The 20,451-nt window shown below is 36.4% G+C and overlaps 1 long non-coding RNA gene across 1 annotated transcript; it reads right to left on the bottom strand.

The window, feature by feature from the left end:
• Window positions 1-1,958: 1,958 nt before the first annotated feature.
• Window positions 1,959-3,071, bottom strand: LOC131231575 (uncharacterized). Its single transcript, XR_009164443.1, has 3 exons — window positions 3,024-3,071; window positions 2,260-2,349; window positions 1,959-2,035 (listed from the first exon to the last, which is right to left on the bottom strand). It is a non-coding gene; the product is annotated as an uncharacterized LOC131231575 (long non-coding RNA).
• Between the last annotated feature and the right edge of the window lie 17,380 nt (window positions 3,072-20,451).

The raw sequence follows: 20,451 nt of genomic DNA, 5'->3' as shown, positions 1-20,451 counted from the left end.
CTTGTTACAATTTCCAAGTATCAAACAAAACCATGATGTCGAAGAATAATTATAACCCCTAAAGGTTTTTGGGTACCATATTTGCATTTTCCTTTCTTGATTTACCTTTTTTCCTTTTTGTAACTCAATATGGGTTCTTATTTGAACCCAAAGAAAAAAAGCGGCTTGGTCGTCCAAGTTGCCCTTTCTTTAACACTGGAAAATTATATTTCTAGAAGTTTTGTTAGCAGAAATTTTTTTGCCAAGAAAAGAGTCAAACTCTACTAATATGTTGAAGAGAAAGGATAATTCGTTAAACACATCAGGAGAATGATTGAGAACCATCAACTGATTGTAGAAGGTGATTCAAGGAGTGCAATTTCCTTGGCATGAAAGAAAAAAGAAGAACAGCCAAAGCAGATTAGAGAATTGTTAGCTTAGGTAAGCACCAAATTTAACCTCATTCCCTGGGAGGCTAATGATCAGGCAAATAGGGTAGCAAAATAAGGTGCATCTCAACTATGTTCATCTAGGCATTCTTCTCCATTTACTTGATGGATGTTGTATGATATTTTTCTTCTTTTTCTTTAAATAAAATTCATGCTAACCATAGAAAAGAATGGATCATGCATGTGTATAGATGTGTGTATGTGTGTATGCATGGATGAATGGATCATGCATGTGTATATATATGTATGTGTCATTGTATGTATGCATGCATGCATGAATGATTGTATGGATGGATGGATTGATCATGAATGTGTGTTTGTATCTATGCATGTGCATGCATCGTTGGATGTATGGATGGATCCACCAATTTTCCCATGTTTCCCCAATGTTTCCTCGAATCAAAGACGCATGCTTTTACTCCCCCCATTAAAGGGAAATTTATCATTTGATCCCTAAATATACAAATTTACTTATTTTTTGCTATTATTCGACTCTTAAATATGCAAATGTGTATGTTAGCATCTCCTAAACTATCATTGAAAAATTCCACCATTTTTTCCATGTTTCCTTGATGTTTCTCTAAGTCAATATGACATTTGAAAATCTACATTTAATGGTTTCTTTTTTTCTTTTTTCGCTTGTGTGTGGAAATGATTTTACTCATTTTTTTTAGAAAATCTAGGAAACAAAATTGATTACCCCCTTTTTTTTGGTTTCCCAAACAGGGAAACTATCATATCAGGGGAAATCATTTTATTTTCCATGGTTGTACACCTTCCTACACAGATGCCATGCTCTGGCTAATGGCTATGTTGTTGCCTGCTCAAAAAAATAAAAATAAATTTACACATATTCTAAAAAAGATGAACAGTCAAGATTCAGAATCTTTTATATGCCTACCATGTGTGTGGTGATTAAAGGTTGAATAACTAATTTCGTATTCGGCGTTTAACATCTAATACATCCTCATACTGTAGCAATCTAATCCCAAAGGAAAAGACACATGGTTGAAACAACATTAAGATTACAACAATTTTGAAGTGGCAGGCCGAGTGTTGCAAAACTGTTTCAAGTTTTCAGATTGTAGGAGTGCTAAAATGTGGTCCCTAGTTCATTGATCCCAATAGTCGAAATCAGGGGCTGCACTATGGATGCCCCATTCAGCAAATCTCCCAGATTGGAGAAATCCCAACCCTTGTAGTAGTTGCCAACAAATAGGTAGTCAAGAAAGAATTACTACTATCCTTCACATTCAACCACAAAAAGGGCCAAATAACATAGTTCTACGGATTTTTATCCCATGGGCCATCCATGGTGAGGCCTGCATATTTTCCTCATTCAACAAACCTCACAGCTATATTTAGCTAATGATAGCAAACTTGGCTACATACTAGTGAATTACAGCATCGGCGCCGGAATCTATTCACAGAATGCAAATATACCAAATGCTGGACACAACAATAAGTGATGACAGAAAGTAACCAGCTCAATGAAATGTCACGATCTTAAGCTCCTATGCTTGCCTGCTACTGAATTGATTCTTTGTGAAAATTCTTTGAGGGATCCAATGCCAACAAAATACTGACTTCACTAGTTGCAACCACATCTACAGAGAGACCCAATTTCCCAAAGATGGAAAAGCCCATGTTCCATCAAATCAAAAGTAAAGTAAACAATGGTGCAAAAAGGTGAGGTCACAGGGTTTTGGTTATTCACATGGAAGCTCTGGGTAAACAAGCTGAGAGAGATTCTGAAGGTTTTAGCAATTTAAATTGCTTTGTACATAGAACCAAAGGGCTAGCAACACTATCCACAAGCGAAGTCACTTACTCTTTCAGATCCAAATCAAGCAACTCAGCAACTGGTTCTGACCACTCCACAAGTTCAGGGTTCTCCACTTTAGCAGAAGGCAAGATTCACCTGCAAACCAAAATAAAATAACACCAACACATCAGTCAGGTTTCTCAAGTCAGGTCATTGAGGATAAATATTCCTAGCCGCAGATTGGCATATGCACAACTATCCCACCCATGCCTACAACAACACCTACATGTAGTTCCACGCTATTCATCATGCCAGCCCATAATGAATGTTTCGTAGCTCAAATTTTTGCCTGCTGATCATCAAGCAGCATGTGTACAAGACAGTGGACGGTTAAAAGGGGCCAACCAACAGCCTGTTTTCGATGTATATGTGCACCACCCAATTTCAAGTCGACCATCAGGTGGATCCCACAAGATATGATGCCCTCACCCAAATTCAAGGCTACTAGATTGATCATGTGGGCCACAGTTTATGAAACAAATGGAAAGTCACAGGGAAAAAAAAACTTAGCAAGTTTTTCTACGCTGTCTGCTACTTTCTAACATTCTGGCCCACATGATAGTTTTTTTTTTTTGAAAGGTGACGATTTTATTAGACAACAGCCAAAAGGGAACAAAAAACAAAAAACAAAAGCAACTGAAAAGAGAAAAGACTACACTAAGCTAGAAATACAGCCAACAAGCTCAAACACAAGCCCTCCATGTCAGGAAGCCCACTTCCTGATGAAATTAGAAACCTATCAAAGAAGTCCGTGGGTGAAAAGCAAAAACCTGCCGGGGAATCGCATCAGTCCGTGAATCTCCCGACAACCGCACAGATCCCAGTTTAGATCTTCAATCTTTGATCTAACGCTTCCATTGTTGAGATTCGGATCACATTTGGAAGATAGAAACGAAAGCAGGTCTAAGAGGGACCCGCTCGATGAAAATGGCAAAAAGAGCAAACGAGCGCTCGATATTTCGGAATTCCTCTTCTAAATCGGATAAACAGTTCAAATCTGATACTGTGTGCGTCTACCATTGTTTATAACAAAACGTCTATTAATAGTCGTACATGCAAGAGGGACCATTTTCTGGATGGCTAAAATTGTATTATATAACAACATTACAAATATTAAACACTTACAACCAAACGGATTATTTGAATGGTCTTGATAACTCTATATCATTACCATTATTTTCATAAAGGAGTCACCACTATTTTACATTCTACTTAAAACTCACAGTTTTTACAGAAAAAAAAGGTAAACATACCTTTGGAAAGGGGAGGGATCTATGGGCCCCACCATGATGGATATATTTCATCCACGCCGTCCATCCATTTCTCAACATTATTTTGGGATAGATCACCAAAAATGAGAATTAAATAAGTCTTACGTGGACCACAAAATGGGAAAACAGTAGACGGTTGGACGTCCACCATCCAAAATTGAGGTTTTCCTGACGGATTATTATTTTCGCCGACGGCTTTTTTCTGACGGATTTTAGCCGTAGCTTACAGGATACAGGTGTTACAGCGCCACAGGATGATCATGCACAGGAGCATTATGAGGCAGAGCCGCATACACCGGTTGTGAGGAGGTCTACTCGGGAGAGGAGACCCACGGTCCGATACTCACCCTCCTTATATTATCTACTGCTGACAGATAATGGTGAACCAGAATGTTTTGAAGAGGCATTAAAGATAGATACACGGGTTAAGTGGGAGCAGGTCATGGATGAGGAGATGGACTCCCTTAAGTCCAATCGTACATGGGAGCTAGTCACCCTACCTATGGGTAAGAAAGTTCTTCATAACAAGTGGGTTTAAAGATTGAAGGAGGAGCACGATGGTTCAAAACGGTACAAGGCTAGATTGGTTGTAAAAGGTTTTCAACAAAAGGCAGGTATTGATTTCACTGAAATATTTTCACCTATGGTGAAAATGTCTACGATTTGTATGGTCTTGAGTATAGTGGCTACAGAGGACTTACATCTAGAGCAGCTAGATGTTAAGATAGTCTTTCTTCATGGGGACCTTGAAGAAGAGATATATATGCATCAGCCGACAGGATACGTGGCACCAGGAAAGGAGAACAAAGTGTGCAGATTGAAGAAGAGTCTATATGGCCTGAAGCAGGCCCCAAGGCAGTGGTATAAGAAATTCGACAGTTTCATATCGGGAAACGGTTATAGGAGATGTCATGTAGACCATTGTTGCTATTTGAAGAAGTTTGATACATCATACATCATCCTTCTTCTGTACGTTGATGATATGCTTGTGGCCGGTTCAAGCATAAAGGACATCTCAGATCTCAAAAGACAACTGTCTAGAGAATTTACCATGAAGGATTTAGGAGCTGCAAAACAAATCCTAGGCATGAGGATAAAGCGTGACAGGGAAAACAAGAAACTGGTTTTGTCACAGGCAGAGTACATAGCCAAGGTACTTGATCGATTCAATATGGGAGGTGCTAAGCCGGTTAGCACTCCATTAGCCAACCACTTCAAGCTATCTAAGGAGCAAGGTGCAAAGATGCAGGAGGAACGAGACTACATGGCTAAAGTCCCATACGCGTCAGCTATTGGGAGTCTCATGTATGCTATGGTGAGCACGAGGCCAGACATTGCTCAAGCAGTGGGAGTTGTTAGCAGGTTCATGAACAACCCCGGGAAGGAACATTGGGAAGCTGTGAAGTGGATTCTTAGATACCTGGTAGGTACTAAGGATGTAGGGTTGTGCTATGGTGGATCGAAAATCAAGCTACAAGGCTACGTGGATTCAGATTTGGTAGGAGATATTGACAGCAGAAGAAGCACTACAGGTTATGTCTTTACTCTAGGTAGTGCTGCAGTCAGTTGGGTCTCTCAGTTACAGAAGATAGTATCTATCAGTACAACGGAAGCAGAATATGTTGCAGCTATAGAAGTGTACAAGGAGATGGTGTGGATGTAAGGTTTCATGGAAGAGTTGGGTAAGAAGCAAGCAGATTGCAAGCTGTACAGTGACAGTCAGAGTGCAATACACTTGGCTAAGAATTCAGCCTTTCATTCAAGGACCAAGCATATTGCCATCAGATATCACTTCATACGTTCGTTACTAGAAGATGGATCGATTGCTCTAGAGAAGATTCATACAAGTGAGAATCTTACGGATATGTTGATCAAGGCGGTCACATGGGAGAAGCTGAAGTTCTGTTCAGCTTTGATTGGTCTCAAGGCTTGAAGACGGGGAGGTGGTGCACTCCGGATGAAGAAGACAAAGGTTTATGGCGATGTGTCTCCAAGTGGGAGATTATCTGGGACCGTCCTCAACCAGTCGTGAGCCATGCTCGACCGGTCGTAGGGTCCAGCTCGATCGGTCGTGGACCGGTTCGACTCAAAGTCCATCGAGCACTGTTTTTTATCCCGAGGTGTTCGACCGGTCGTGGGGTCGTCTCGACCGGTCGTGGGGTCGTCTCGACCGGTTACGCAGATTCGTTCCATGTTTTTACGTGGATTTCGTGTCGCAAGTCCTTTCACAACTGGGATACGGAAATGGGAGTTTCCTAAACTAAAAACAGGGGTTCCTAGGATTTTTCATAGTAAGAAAAAAGTAAGGAAAAATTATTCTAAGGTGTGGGCAAAAGGTTTTCTATATGCTTCCAAGGGAGAGGTTAGCATATTGCTTTGTAATCGTCGTTTCTCATAGTGAAAGTTTGCATCCGTGGCTTTTTACCCTAGTTTAGGGTTTGTCCACGTATATCTTGTCTTATGATTTGTTTTCAATGCTTTGATCTATTTCTAGTTTATATTTCTTCATATTTATCATTTGTGGGTGAGGCCTGAGATTGGATCTAGGATATCATATATAATAAGTATAATGTGGACTTACGTAACTTCTCGTATGGAAAATCAAAGAAGATTGATTTCTTCGATTATGGAGTCTCATTGTTTACAGACATTTTACTCTTGTTACCTGCTGCCTTTCTAAAAAAAGTCTCAATAATTTCAATTTTAGATAATAATTCAATACCTCTCAAACAATAACTTGGCTTCTTGTGGTCTTGCTCTTCATTAAATTGTGATTTTCGAATTATAAAAGGATGTTTTGGGTCTATTAAGTATTTTGTATGCCTCATATTTGTAAACTTTTCTTCATATTTTACCATATTAACTCTATCCATTTGTTACATACAAGACGACTATACTTTCTTACAGTCCTATAATGCCACAGATGTTCATAATCTAAAAAATCATGAATAGCCCATAAAAAGGATTGCTCTTATAGTAAACATACTTTTATTATTATAGTTACTTGTTTCGGTTTCGATAAACCATAAATTATTCAACTCTACAATAAACAGCTGCAAGCAGACATCAATATTATGTCTTGAACCTTTTTTAAAAAAAATCAATAGTGTTAACATCATAAACTCATTCCGCATATATAAAGACGGTAGTAGATTATACGTAATAATTATAACAGAATAACAATTGTGTGCATTATTCTTGTTACCAAAAGGATTGAATTCATCCATTACAAGTCCTAACCGAACATTACGTGCATCCATAGTAAAGTCTGAGAATTTACAATCCACTCTCTAACAAATATAATACATCAGATGACGCATTAATATTGTGTTTCCATATTGAGTTACACTCGCATGTCATCTTATTTTCTTTAGAATATTCCACGATCGCTTTAACCGCATTGTAAGTGGAAAATATCTTAGTACCTTATGTGGTATACGTATGCTTATCGACTTCCTTTTATTTATTGGTTTCCATCTACTATCACCACACTTAGGACAATTATCATGATGTTCATAATCTCTTAAGTACTATATGTAATTATTATTACATGTATGAATAAGCTGACACTCCATTCGCACAGACTTGATCACAATGTATGTGTTATCTGGTAAAGCGTTATCACTTAACAGTATCATTTTCATCATTCGTAACAACTTATCGAAACTCTTATGGGACCACTGATATCTAGTCTTTAAACTCAACAACTCAACTGTAATTGAGAATTTTATATCCCCTTCTCAACAAGACAGACGGATTTATGTATCAAATATCATTTACCGAATCATCCAAAACTTAGATATCATTTCCATCATCGGATTCATCTATGCTTATAGCTTCAGTATATTCCTCATTCTTAAACTGCCCAAGTGTGTCATTTAAGATTTCAATCATCCTTGGGAACGCATCGTTGTTACAATTCGCATTCAATATACTAGCCTTAATGGTTAATCGACTTTCAACCCACTCTTCTCCATAGTAAATCCATATCGTGTAAGATGAGTCAATACCATCATAAATTAAATGTTTAAAAACTTTGGCAAATTTCTTCCTCCCTCCTATCATATTACAGCATTTGACACAAAGACAATAACAATGGTCATCACTTCCCAAGTAATCATGATTTTTAGTCACATGGGTAAAGAATGACAATACACCATTTAAGTAATCTCCTGATGACTTGGGTTTTATCATCTACTCTTTACTTGAAAGTGCAGACACAAAAACATCATTTATGAGCTGAGAGATACGAATCTAGAAAAATAAGGGAATTGAGAAACTGGAGAATTATAAATGATTACAACATCTCTTAACCGTATATCTACCTGACTAAATTAGACACTCATTCAGGATCAGATAGATTGTAATGCTTTCATATTCTCATTTAAATTTTCACGCTAAAATTTCGGAAGCATCTCCCCATGTCTCTCCAAATATGTTATTCTTGTATTTGATTCTCACATCAAGTATCCATACAAAGTGTGGATATTTAACATTAGAAATAAATATAAGAAACATATCTAAAGAAAAATGAGAGATATCATACAGAATAAGCATGTGCATTTAAATTAAAGAACTGAAAGCATTCTAATCTATCCAACCTTAAATTGTCCAAACGTGGAATAATTTGAGAATTTTTATGCCTCTAAAAGTATATTTATCTATGTTTGGCAACATAAAAATCCTCGAATGGATAATTGATTATGATATATTATAACAAATTTATACATGAAGACAAGTATAATTTATCATCCAAATAATATTAAGTTATACTAAAACAAATAACCTACTGATATTTAATACATACTAGTAACATACAAGCAATATTGGAGCACCATACCATAGGTTACAACAATATCATATCCTCATATAAAATAAATATTTTGGGATAAGATATATACTTATTATTATTTTATTGCTCTATACATCACCATTTCACATATAAATATGCAAGTAAAGAAAAAAGTAAGTTTGGTTTATAATCAATGATAAGTAGCTTTCTTATTAAAGTTACTTCATCACTTCTATTTAATAATTAGAAATCAAGATAAGCTATTTAAGGCATAAGTAGCTTATCTTATGTAACTTAAGATCTAGATAGATTTAATGATCTAAATGTACAAAAAACTAGTGGACAAGTGCAAGATTTTGTGTACATAACATGGTGAACAATGTACATACTTTGGATGACTAATCAAAGTTCCATATTTGAGACAAATTTTGGTGTCAAAATAGTGGTATATATTAGATTAATATAGATTGTTTGCTTATACAAAATAGGTCCAATCAACAATTTGATACATCTATCTGTTAGGATCAATCACGGATTGAATATGATTTTAAAGAATCACTTCTATAGCCAATCATAGCCAATAAAAATGCTTGATCATTTTAGAATATAAAAATGAAATCTAAAAGGACGAAAATGAGCCCACATTTTGAACAAATTAGATAATTAAAATCCACACCGTCCAATAATGGGGTCGAACATACCATTGAAAATAGGGTAAATCTAAGGTTCAAGTGCACCCCACCACCCATCATGGTATTACATCCAAAATGGGGCAGATCTAAGGTTCAAATAAACCCCAACATATTGATTATTTTAGGATATAAAAATAAAATCTAAAGAGATAAAAAGGGCCCACCTTTTACACAGATTAGAGTATTAAAACTCATATTGTCCAATAGTGGGGTCGAACATAACATTGAAAATGGGGCCGATCTACGGCTTAAGTGGACCCCACCACCCATCAGGATATTACCTCCAAAATGGTGCAGATCTAAGGTTCAAATGGACTCCAACACCTGGGCCAATTATGATATTGGGTTAGGGCTTACACACACACACACACACACACACACACACAGCACCGCATATGTTACACACGTAAAGCACCTAGAGAAAAGCGGACGTTCCAAGCTATTTGACTATCATGGTCAGGATCAAACCGATGATCCATACCATTCAGGCGGGGCGGTTCGGTTCCGGATCGGTTCCATGATTCTGGGCATCCTGGTGATTGGGAGTTTGAGACGGCGAGAGGGAGGGAGGAAGAGAGAGAGGGGGGGAGGGAGAGAGGGGGTGATCGAGAGGGTTAGGGATCCATTCGCTTGATTTTTTTATATACTTATATTCAATTTTTTGTGGCATTTGTCGTCAAATAATTAAAAACTAATTCACCAGTAAGTGTTATCGAATTTTCCTGCCAATTTAAGGACTTTTTCATGTAGTAAATTAAATTATCATATACTTATACTATTTTGTATAGTTAAAGAGTCATCATCATTTTTAAAAGTAGTGGTGAATTATCATAGAAGTATTAGGTCCTAATTGTTGTAAAAAAAAATGCATATGATCAATGTAGGCAAAGTAAAGCCACAAAAGAAAAAGAACCTAACCAAAGCTAAAATCTAAAACAAAAAATAAGAGATAAGAGACACAAAGATTACATGGTTCATCAATATACCTACGTCCATTAGGTAGTAACACAAAACTTTCTTCTTCACTAAAATAAAATAAATAAATCTGAGGCTTACCTCTCTCACACTCTTTTACAATACAAGAACACTCTCACTAAAAAATACCTTAAAAGAATGCACTTATTTTTACTTGTACTCCTCATATAGATCACATAGAGAAAGCATGTGACAAAACCCAATGTGACTAAGCTTCACACCTTCATACATATGTACAAAAGAGTAAAAGTGTGGGAGAGAGAAAACATTTCTGTACAATAGGCGTGAGAGAGAGAGAGAGAGAGAGAGCGAGCGAGAGAGATGTCTATTGCAAGAAAATGCTCCACCACCTTAACATTCTTTCACTTGAAGACTAATTTCTCAAATGGTGTAAAAAAAAATATTCATAATAACATGTTATAGGACGTGAGTCTCTAACTACGGTCCAGTAGGGTAGTAGTTTTATGTTATGGTTTAAATCCGTAGCAATATAGCTACATATTAAAACCATATAAAAATATCCCCATAGTCTGTGGCTTTTGCTCCTTTTTTTTCTGTAGTGACAACTGCCCAAACTTCACTAATCACCAGGTAATAAAAAGCCTGAGAAATATTGTATATCAAACAAACTTCTCACTTGTAATAAACTTCACTAGTATTTCCAATCTATTGTCGTCGATGTAAGTTTGGTGGTTGCTTAGGGTTTTGTAAAGGTAATTTGGTCATTTCACTTTGCTAACTAACTATAGTTAAGTGACAGTAGGCAACCATAGAAAAAAGTAACAGTGTTTTATCTAACGGTGGAAAAAGTAAAAGGGGATTTTACAAATACAGACATGGATGACATTTTTGCAGTATATGAAAGAGAGAGGAGTGTATATGGCAAAAAACTCCTTATCCACTTTTAATCATATGGCTTATTTAAACTCATGAAAATGAAATAAAAGGAAAGATCATATCTCATGAAATTACTTTTCTATTGTTTGTGAAGACTCTTTTTTTTTCCCTAGGAGTGAGTAGGAAACACCATTTCATGTTTCCTTCTTTTGTTGGAAAATCAACAAATTTATTTTCCTACCTCCCTTAACAAAGAAATTTTCTCATAATCAAAGGAAAATGAATTTCTCAAGAGTTAAACACACAAGTGACACCACCTTCAACAACCACATTATCTTACATGTGTGGATATTACACCAAACATCTTTTATCATGCCACACAAATACCACTATGCCACCATGCCACCATCCATCTTCACTTAGGCCCCATGTGTACAAAGCACCTCAAATGTGCTACATGTGCCAACTTTCCATTGTCCATCTTTTGTTGTGAAGCACACATGACAGTATACCATATGTGCCACCATCCATCTTCACTTAGGTCCCACATGTACAAAGCGACTCAAATGTCCCATATGTACAAAGCATCCCAAATGTCCATCTTCTAGTATGTAGCACAAGAGCCACCATTCATCTTCACTTAGGCCTCACATGTACAAAGTGCCTCGCATGTGCTATTTGTGTCAAGTTATCATTGTCCTTCTACATTACATGTGCCACTATACTTCTTAGTGCCACCAACCATCTTTCACTTGCACCTCACATGTGCCTCTATGCCACACATGCTATTCTCTATCTTCAATTACTCTAATTATGCCACATGTGACAACTAGAGCTGTACATCAAGTCGAGTCGAGGTGGGCCAAGCTCGACTTGACTTGTCCGTGCTCTACTCGAGCTTAAGTGTAAGACTTGTACCCTAGTCCGTACCGTTCCGTTGGCTTCTGCTTGCCCTCGAGCTTAACATTGGAGCTCACCCAACTCAGCACTCAACCCGACACAACTCAACATGCACCCAACCCAACACCCAACCCAGCCCGACTCAGCGCTCGACCCGACCCAACCCAACAACCAACCCGCACCCGACCCAGCCCGCAACCCACCCGACTCAACCCATCCCAAATCAAACAAATAATAAAATATTTTTAAAAATTAGATAAATCAAATAATCAATAGATGATAACTAATGAGTTTGGGTGTCACCTTTGTGGGTATTGCTCAACACGCACCTGACCCAGCACCCAACCCAGCCTAACTCAACGCTCGAACCGACCCAACCCAACACCAAACCAACCTAACCCAACCTAGTAACCAACCCACACCCGACCCAGCCCACAACCCACCCAACTCAACCCACACACTCAACCCATCCCAAATCAAAGAGAGAGAGAGAGAGAGAGAGAGATGAGTGCTCGCTCAATAGATGAGGACTAAAGCTTTTCATGATAAAAACATCATGAGGAAGAATTTCAAACCTCAGCAAAAGGTCCTATTGTATAGTTCCCGTCTACAGTTCTTTCCAGGAAAATTAAGATCAAGATGGAAAGGCCCCTTCATTCTAAAGAATGTTTATACTCATGGGGTTATTGAAATTGAGAATCTACATAATGACAATATGTACAAGGTTAATGGTCAGAGATTGAAGCCTTATGTGGAAAACTTTCATTTAGGAGAGGAGTCTGTCCCTCTTCATGAGCCAGAATATTCAGATTGATTCTCCTAGTCTGATAGAGCATTTATGTAGGATTTGTATCATATTCAATTTTTTTTAGTGTCACCTAGCAAGTGAGTTCTTCATAGTAGGTACTATCCACCCTTTCTTTTATTTTTATTGTTCTCTGCATTACATTATCATGACATTAGGAACAATATAGATTTTAGGTTGGGAGGTGTAGATAGTTATCCATGTGATTTTTTAAAAAAAAAATTCAATTCAATTTATTTCCTTTGTTTTTTTTAGGTTTATGGGGAATTTTTTTCAACATTTTCAAAATAATATATTTATATACAAGAATGTGAACATGATATTATGCGAATTCCAAAGGCAAAATTAATACTTAGTCTAGGTTGACAGTAGTCAAAATTCTGATAACTGAAAATTATAGACTTGAGTTCAATTATCTAATCACTAGTTTAAAGTGAGTTGTAATTTGATGTACTGAATTCACAATACACCCTAGCTAACTAAGTGAGGAATGTGATATGTGAACTAGAATAACAAATTTTGATTCAAACAAGGTTCGATGAACTAGTAACATTGATATATGCTTATAAGAGATAATATTGAAGAAAAAAAAGTGGTGGAAAAAGAAAATTTTATTATAGAGCATGAATGCAATGACTATAACAATTGTGTCAGTAATCTGAAGTAAGGATACCTAAGTATACATTACTATTACCATTACAAGTACGATACCTTATGTTATGAACCAAACCTGATGGGAATCTTCATCTAAGGGGGGTCTATAATAATGAGGATATGATAATAAAAGAAGAAATGTCATGAAGAAAATGAGATAACTAGATATTTCATATTCTTGGGATGATTGAAAGGAGTTAGGATAGGGAATATACATATTTCTCAAATTTAGACTAGTGTTACGGAGCACCTAAGTATATTGGATCATAACTATTCTAAATTTTGATTAGGTCTCTGAACTCAAGGATGTAATGGATTAGGAAATTGAGATTCTAAATAACTTCAGACTTAAGGTGAGTATTATTTTGTTTTAGAATTCATATGATGAATGGAAGCATAATTGTATAAATTTCTGAGTGTTGAACTATTTTTCATGTTTTAAATGTTTATGGGTAACATTTCTGAAAACCCTCACGAGACTATAACTCATTCACTAGGAGAGACCTAAGGGTTTAAAGGCTTGTTGCATATGCTAAATGCAATCGAGATTACCTGCGAAAGTAGTGTAGTTAGCATTTTTTTCATTTTTTCTAAAATTAGTTTTTATTCTTATTTTTATTTCTCTTCGCTTATTTTGCTTGAGACTAGCAAAATGCTGGTTAGGGGTGTGTTGAGACTTAAATATTGCATAATTTCTCCCATTTATATCTTGGTTTTATGAACATGAATCAGCTTAATATTTTATTTTACTCATATATGTGTTGCAAGATGAATTTAAGAGCTTGGATTGAAAAAGGGTGATAAAAGCATGGATTTGATGCTTAAGAATCACCAAGGCAAGGAATAGATCTTAGGAGACCAAGATTGAAGAATCATAAACTCGTCCTAAAAAAGTGTATTATGAAGTTCTGAAGTCTATTTTGGAAAACTGCGCAGCGGAAAATCTATTTTAAACAAAATGTGCAGCGATAAGTCTATTTTAGGAAACTATGTAAATTTGAGGCAGTTTCTAGAGTTTTCCAATGTTGTACAAAAATTGGAGTTCCCCATTTATAAATAGGACTTCCCATGACTTTCCTAAGCATCATTCAAAGCATCCAAGAGCAAGATTTAGGGTTTTTAAAGGGTTTTCAATTTTATTTAAATTTTATAAATTATTTTTTTCTTTTAGATTTTTCTATTTGCATTTACTTATTTCTGGTTGCTTTCTTTCTCTATTCTAATTATATTTTTCTAAGTTCCCTCTAGCCCAAGTTAGAAGGGAAGCACATGGGTTTAATAATTCTTTAAGTATTAATGATTGATTGTTTTTAATGATGATATGAATGGTGTATGTATGTTATCAATTGTTTAGGTTTAGTTTTTTTTAATCGTACTATGAGATCCATATGTTTCCATCATATGAGATCCACATTGATGGATAGGCTTACCCTGGATCAATTAGATTTCCTAGATAGGAGAGGTTCTCAACCTGTTACATTTTTTTGATTCATTATGTCATAAATATTGAATGCTTAAAATCACTGGAGCTTGAGAATATATATCAATGGTGCAGATCCATGATTTTCTAATCTTTTATATCATTTATTTAAAATATTTAAATTGTTTTATTTTCCGATTAGGCCGACCATAGTGCTTGGATCTTAGTTGTGTTATCCAAGTCATCATGATTTTGGAATATTAACCTATGTGTGAAACTTTGAAGATTGGGTGTTATTTTCAAATTAATTGAATTTCATACATTCAAAACCTTCAAAATCATTTCATTTATTTAGTTTCCATTACTTAATTAATTTTACATTTGATTTTCTCATTCTTACAATTCATCTCCCTGTGGGATCGACCCTGTATTCACAGGATATTACTTACGAACCTCTGCACTTTGAGGTAAGCAATCAGTTAAGTAATTTTTAATATATATATATATATATATATATCGAGTCGAGTTGAGCTTGAGCTCAAGCCTCAAGTTGAGTCGGGTTTAAGTCAAGTCGAGTGGAGCTCGAGCTCGAGCTTTGAGTCGAGTCGGGTTCGAGTCGAGTCAAAGTTGATATGCACTATGCTCGAACTCAACTCGTTTTCAAAACGAGTTAGTTCATAAGAAGCTTGACTTGCCTTGAATCGGCCTTTCAAGCCAAGTCAATAAGAGCTAAATCGAGTCGAATCGAGCGAGCTTTTCGAGCTCGGCTTGACTCGTGTACAGCCCTAGTGACAACATGCCACATGTGCCAATGTGCCTATATGCACATGTGCCACCATCTCCTTCAAGTGCTCACATGTGTCAAATGTGCTAATGTGTCATGTGTAACACCATTAAACTTAACCACCCACATGTGCCAGCAATCCAGCCAAACTCCCATTGCTGATGTAATCGAACAAGAGCAATCTGGTATAAAAATTTTCTCAAGAATTTTTTTAATTTTACCAAGCAATAAATTTTAAAATAGATCTTAATTTTAAAAACAAACATAGAAAATAAGAAAATTTTAAATTTTAGCTTTTGATGATTTGCAGAAATTATTTAAAATTTTAAAGAAAATTTTATTTAAAAACAAAGCCAATTTTCATTAATTTTTTGGAATTAAGATGTCCGAAAAATAATAATTCCTTTCCAATGCTTTCCACAAATAATCCAAGCAGGACCGTAAGAAGTACACCAGCTAGGGGTAAGGATCAACTGAAATAGTGTGAATTTTGGGTTATGCTCAATCCATGGTAGGGCTCAACAGATCAACCGTCCAGATGTAATATACATGTGCCACTTGTGCGGAGATACAGTGCTCGATGAATAACGTACACTTTATGCTTCTTCCGTAAATATATTTCTTTGTCAGGACTCGGTAGCATCCATATCACCTATTTGGACCGTCCATTGAGTCCAGTGCACTCTCCATATGCTGCCCTGAAAAATCATGCTGATCAGATGATCCAAACCATCCAGTTAGTGGCATGAAAAAGAATGTACATGATTGTTAGAAGAGATAGTTCTATATGAGAATTCTCACGACCGTTGGATTGACGTGAGATCTTCAAAATGAAGGACATTTTGTGGACTGAACATAATGGACGGTTCAGATTGTTAATGCGGATGCCAATGAATACAAATTAAACTAGGTGCATCGGAAGGTTCCCATACAGCCCAATAAATCATTTCTATTTTAAATATTCTAAGGAGAAATTTCCAACTGTACGACCCATTTATGGCCCATTTACCCGCTTAAACTCACTTCTTTTTACCTTCCCAAAATACTCCTGACCCGCACGGACTTCTTGTTGTATTTTAAATTATTTTAAAATAATTTAGTATTTCAAAATATCCATTGGGATGGGCTATAACTGTGGCCATAGGTGCCCTATGGATGTTTCTTTTCATTTAAGTCTGAAAGATTGCATCATTTCATATTTTATTTTGAAAAGCTGTATCTTTTGAAGCCCAAGGGTCGCACCAATTGGGTTTAAACCCAATAGTCACAACTTGTGCTCGATACTATCGAACATATCTCGATATTATCGAAAATTCATCCATTTTTCGATTTTGTTGCTAGACAATGTGGCATTCATCTTCGATATTATCAATAATCTATCGTTACGGTTATAATCTGTAGCCATAGGTCTACGATCATTTTCTCCTCTCTTTTCCCAACAAGTACTATTTCTTTATCAACTTTCTTCTTCACACCTAATGCAAAAATAAATAAATAAAACAAAACAAAACCAAAAAAAAAAAAAAAAAGCACAAAGAAACAAAGCATTAGGACACCATAAAGAACGTAACCTTAAAAGGCAATGTTTTGCCCATCTGAGCTTCATGGGCAACATCTTCTTACACAAATGGAAGAACGCCAAAAAATTACCTTTACAACAATTTTTTTGCCATCATACATGTGAGTAACATGAACCTTTGTGAGGGAAGCACTTGCTAGTGGAACAAGATCAAACTCAACAAAAATCAATTTCGTAAAAAGATTGCTTCATTCAGCTGGCAAGTTTTGCACCAATTGAGCATTTAATCAATCTATAAAACTACTCTTCACAATAAATAAATAAATAAATAAAAAGAAGGAAAAAAGATCAAAGACAAGAACAGGGAAGTTTTGGCTATGTATTTTGGTGAGAAAAAAATATTAACGAAGAAACTCTCATGTACGCATGATGATATGAATAAAGAATTTAACAAACAATGAAAGAAAAAGAACATAATTCGTGTGGCATACTTCCAATCTCTTTCATGAACACTTCACAAACTTGATCGTAAGAAGAAACCAGACATCAATTTAGCATGGACTGTCTCATTGTTTGTACGTATTTTTAAGGAACCAAGTATTCCTACAAGAGAGACCAACAACCATAAAAGAAAATTGAAGAACGTTGTATAGATTGAGCAGTTAACCACATTAAACACACATTGAGCAGTTAACCACATTAAACATTTGCAGAAAATACGAAGTACACAGCTCAATAGAAGATCAGTTCATCGATTGTTTGATTGCACTCATCACAAGAGGTTGGAAGTAGTGGATCATGTGACTTTCTACAACACGAAAATTGAACTTGATACTAGTTGAAAGTCTATCCATGGTTGAGTCTCACATGACATTTGTAAATTTGGGTCCACCTCCCTACTTAAAATTAGTGCCTACTTGTATCGCTGATACATCCTATTGAAGATATTGTTCGTTGATGTGTTGACAAATAAATATCAAACAAGGAACTGTATAGTTGCACAATTGGAACATCTGAAATTCAAAGGAATGACAAAAACAACTGATTTACAAATCATTGTAATTTTTCTCTTCAGGTTTCACAACTTATATGTTGGGTTATCTAGATGTCATATTGGGCTCAGGTTGCCCTCAACCCAACCCAACCTACCCCTCACTACAACTTTTGTTTGGATCAACTGGCCCAACTTGAGATGGGGTTAGTTCACTTAGGTTGTCATGGTCTTGAGTGGGGTAAACATGAAATTGAGCGGGGCAAGCATCCAAACAATAGTCTTGTATAGAGAGAGGGAGGGAGGGAGCATCCAATGGGCCCTACTGTTAATGGCTGACAGAAATTCAGCGGGGCAAACAGAAAGTTGAGCGGGGTAAGAATAATCACATGTACATGTATTTGGGTCAGGTAGGGGTAAAAATGAAATTGAGCAGGACAAACATGAAATTCAGCAGGGCAAACATGGAATTGAGCGGGGCAAACATGGAATTGAGCGGGGCAAACTGAAAGTTGAGCGGGGCAAGTATAAAATTCAGCAGGGCAAATATGGAATTGAGCGGGGCAAACATGGAATTGAGCAGGGCAAACATGAAATTGAGTGGGGCAAACTAGAAAATCAGCGGGGCAAACATGAAATTGAGCGGGGCAAATTAGAAAATCAGCGAGGTAAACTTAACGGAAAATTTTATGACTTGAGCCCAAAAATCTAAACGTATCCAATGTTCAAATGGACCACACCACATGAAAATTTTGAATTGAACTTTTACTGTTGATCAAATCTTAGGGGCCACAGAAGTTTTAGATCAAGCTTGTAATTGTGTTTTCTATTAATCCATGTCTGTATGATCTTATGAACAGGTTTGATAACAAACAAATAGGGACTTTTATAAAGCCCGCTATAATATGTGTGTTTTATTTAAGTTGTTCATTCATTTTGAAAATTATTTTAGAACACAAGCTTAAAAAGAAAGCAGATTAAAAACACAAGTAAATCACACCCACATCACAAGAATCAGTAATGATGATGATATTGTTGTTGAAACCTTCTTAGAGGCCATTGTGATATATATTTGTCATTAAACCTATTCATAAAATAATGTAAACCTGGTTAAAAGGAAAATATAAAAATATCAGCTTGATCCAAAACTCCTTGAGCCCCTAAAAGAGGTTTTTAGCAAGTTGTGTTCAAGCCCCACCATGTGGCGTGATCTACTTTACCACTGGAGCTTCTTTATTTATTTTATCATCAAAACCTTCCTAGTAATTCAGCAAGGGAACCTAGGTATTGAGTGAGGGAACCTAGTAATTGAGCGAGGGAACCTAGAAATTGAGCGAGGGAACCTTGCAATTCAGCGAGGAAACTTAGAACTTTCTCGAGTCAATTTCAGCTTATCCATGATTGATTATTTGTCTACATACATGATTGATTATTAGTCCACATACATGATTACTAGTAATTCTTATGCCTCTATTTTACTGGTAGGACGGATTGGAAGGGATTAGAAGGTAAAATTCTGAAATATGACGGGCATGCCAAACAAACTCGGTGAACCTGTCCCGAGATATAGCAATCCCATGGAGGTCCTGACCTTTGATCCAGGCATTGAGAAGGTCCTGACCTTTCCTCAAATCAATCCGCATCCCTGATATGGCCCAGATATCCAGTCTAGACAACTAGATAGTCCAAATCTTCAACACAGATGGTTGGAACTTAAGGCAGGATCTTCGTGCTCTTCAATCCACCAGCATGGAACTCTCTTCTTAAAAGCATGGAAGTAGAGAGTTATAATCACATTTACAATCTGGAAGGATTGAAATGATAATTGAATTTCAGTCCTTGGCTGATTAGCTCATATGGTGGTATCCAAACTCTAGGCACAATAGCGGTGATGATTGACTAGAACATTAGCATTTATAAAGTGATCAGGAGAATTCTCATTTCAAAGGCTAGGGTGTTAGGAATGAATTGGTGAAACAGGGTTCATAAAGCTGACCCTTGTCAAGGTTATGATGTGCCTCAAACAGCTCAAGGACTAAAGAGTTCCAGTAATCCAAGCATACCTATCCATGCATTTGACGCAGACAAGGTAAGACTCTATGCAAACTCAATTACAAAGAAAAGAAGGCATGCAGTTAACATGACTACCTTAAAAACCTCAGTGTCATCAACATAAGAAATGCCAATTAGATATTCAAGACCCATTAGAAGTGCAGATTTGTTCTCTGGAGTTGATTCAAGTACTCGGATATGGGACTGCATAGGAAAAACACTATCAGAGTCACTAAGAAAGTTTCATCCAATTACATGTCCAGCAAACCGATAAACATAAAAACGTGATATAATATTAAATTCAGTATGTTTGTCACTCTACGAACAGTAATGAACACAACATTCATAATCTGACAAACAAATGCAGGTTTTCGATTGAACACCAAGCTTTAAAACCAAAGGCTAGAGGAATGCATATCACTTCATATTTATCATACACTATTACCTTGCAACTAGAAAATAAGTGAGGCAAACATGAAATTCTGCATGGGAAGCTTGAATTTCAG

The sequence above is a fragment of the Magnolia sinica genome, chromosome 17, assembly GCF_029962835.1.
Source record: "Magnolia sinica isolate HGM2019 chromosome 17, MsV1, whole genome shotgun sequence".
In the NCBI taxonomy this organism is placed as follows: Eukaryota; Viridiplantae; Streptophyta; class Magnoliopsida; order Magnoliales; family Magnoliaceae; genus Magnolia; species Magnolia sinica.
This window is presented reverse-complemented; position numbering and strand designations above follow the sequence as displayed.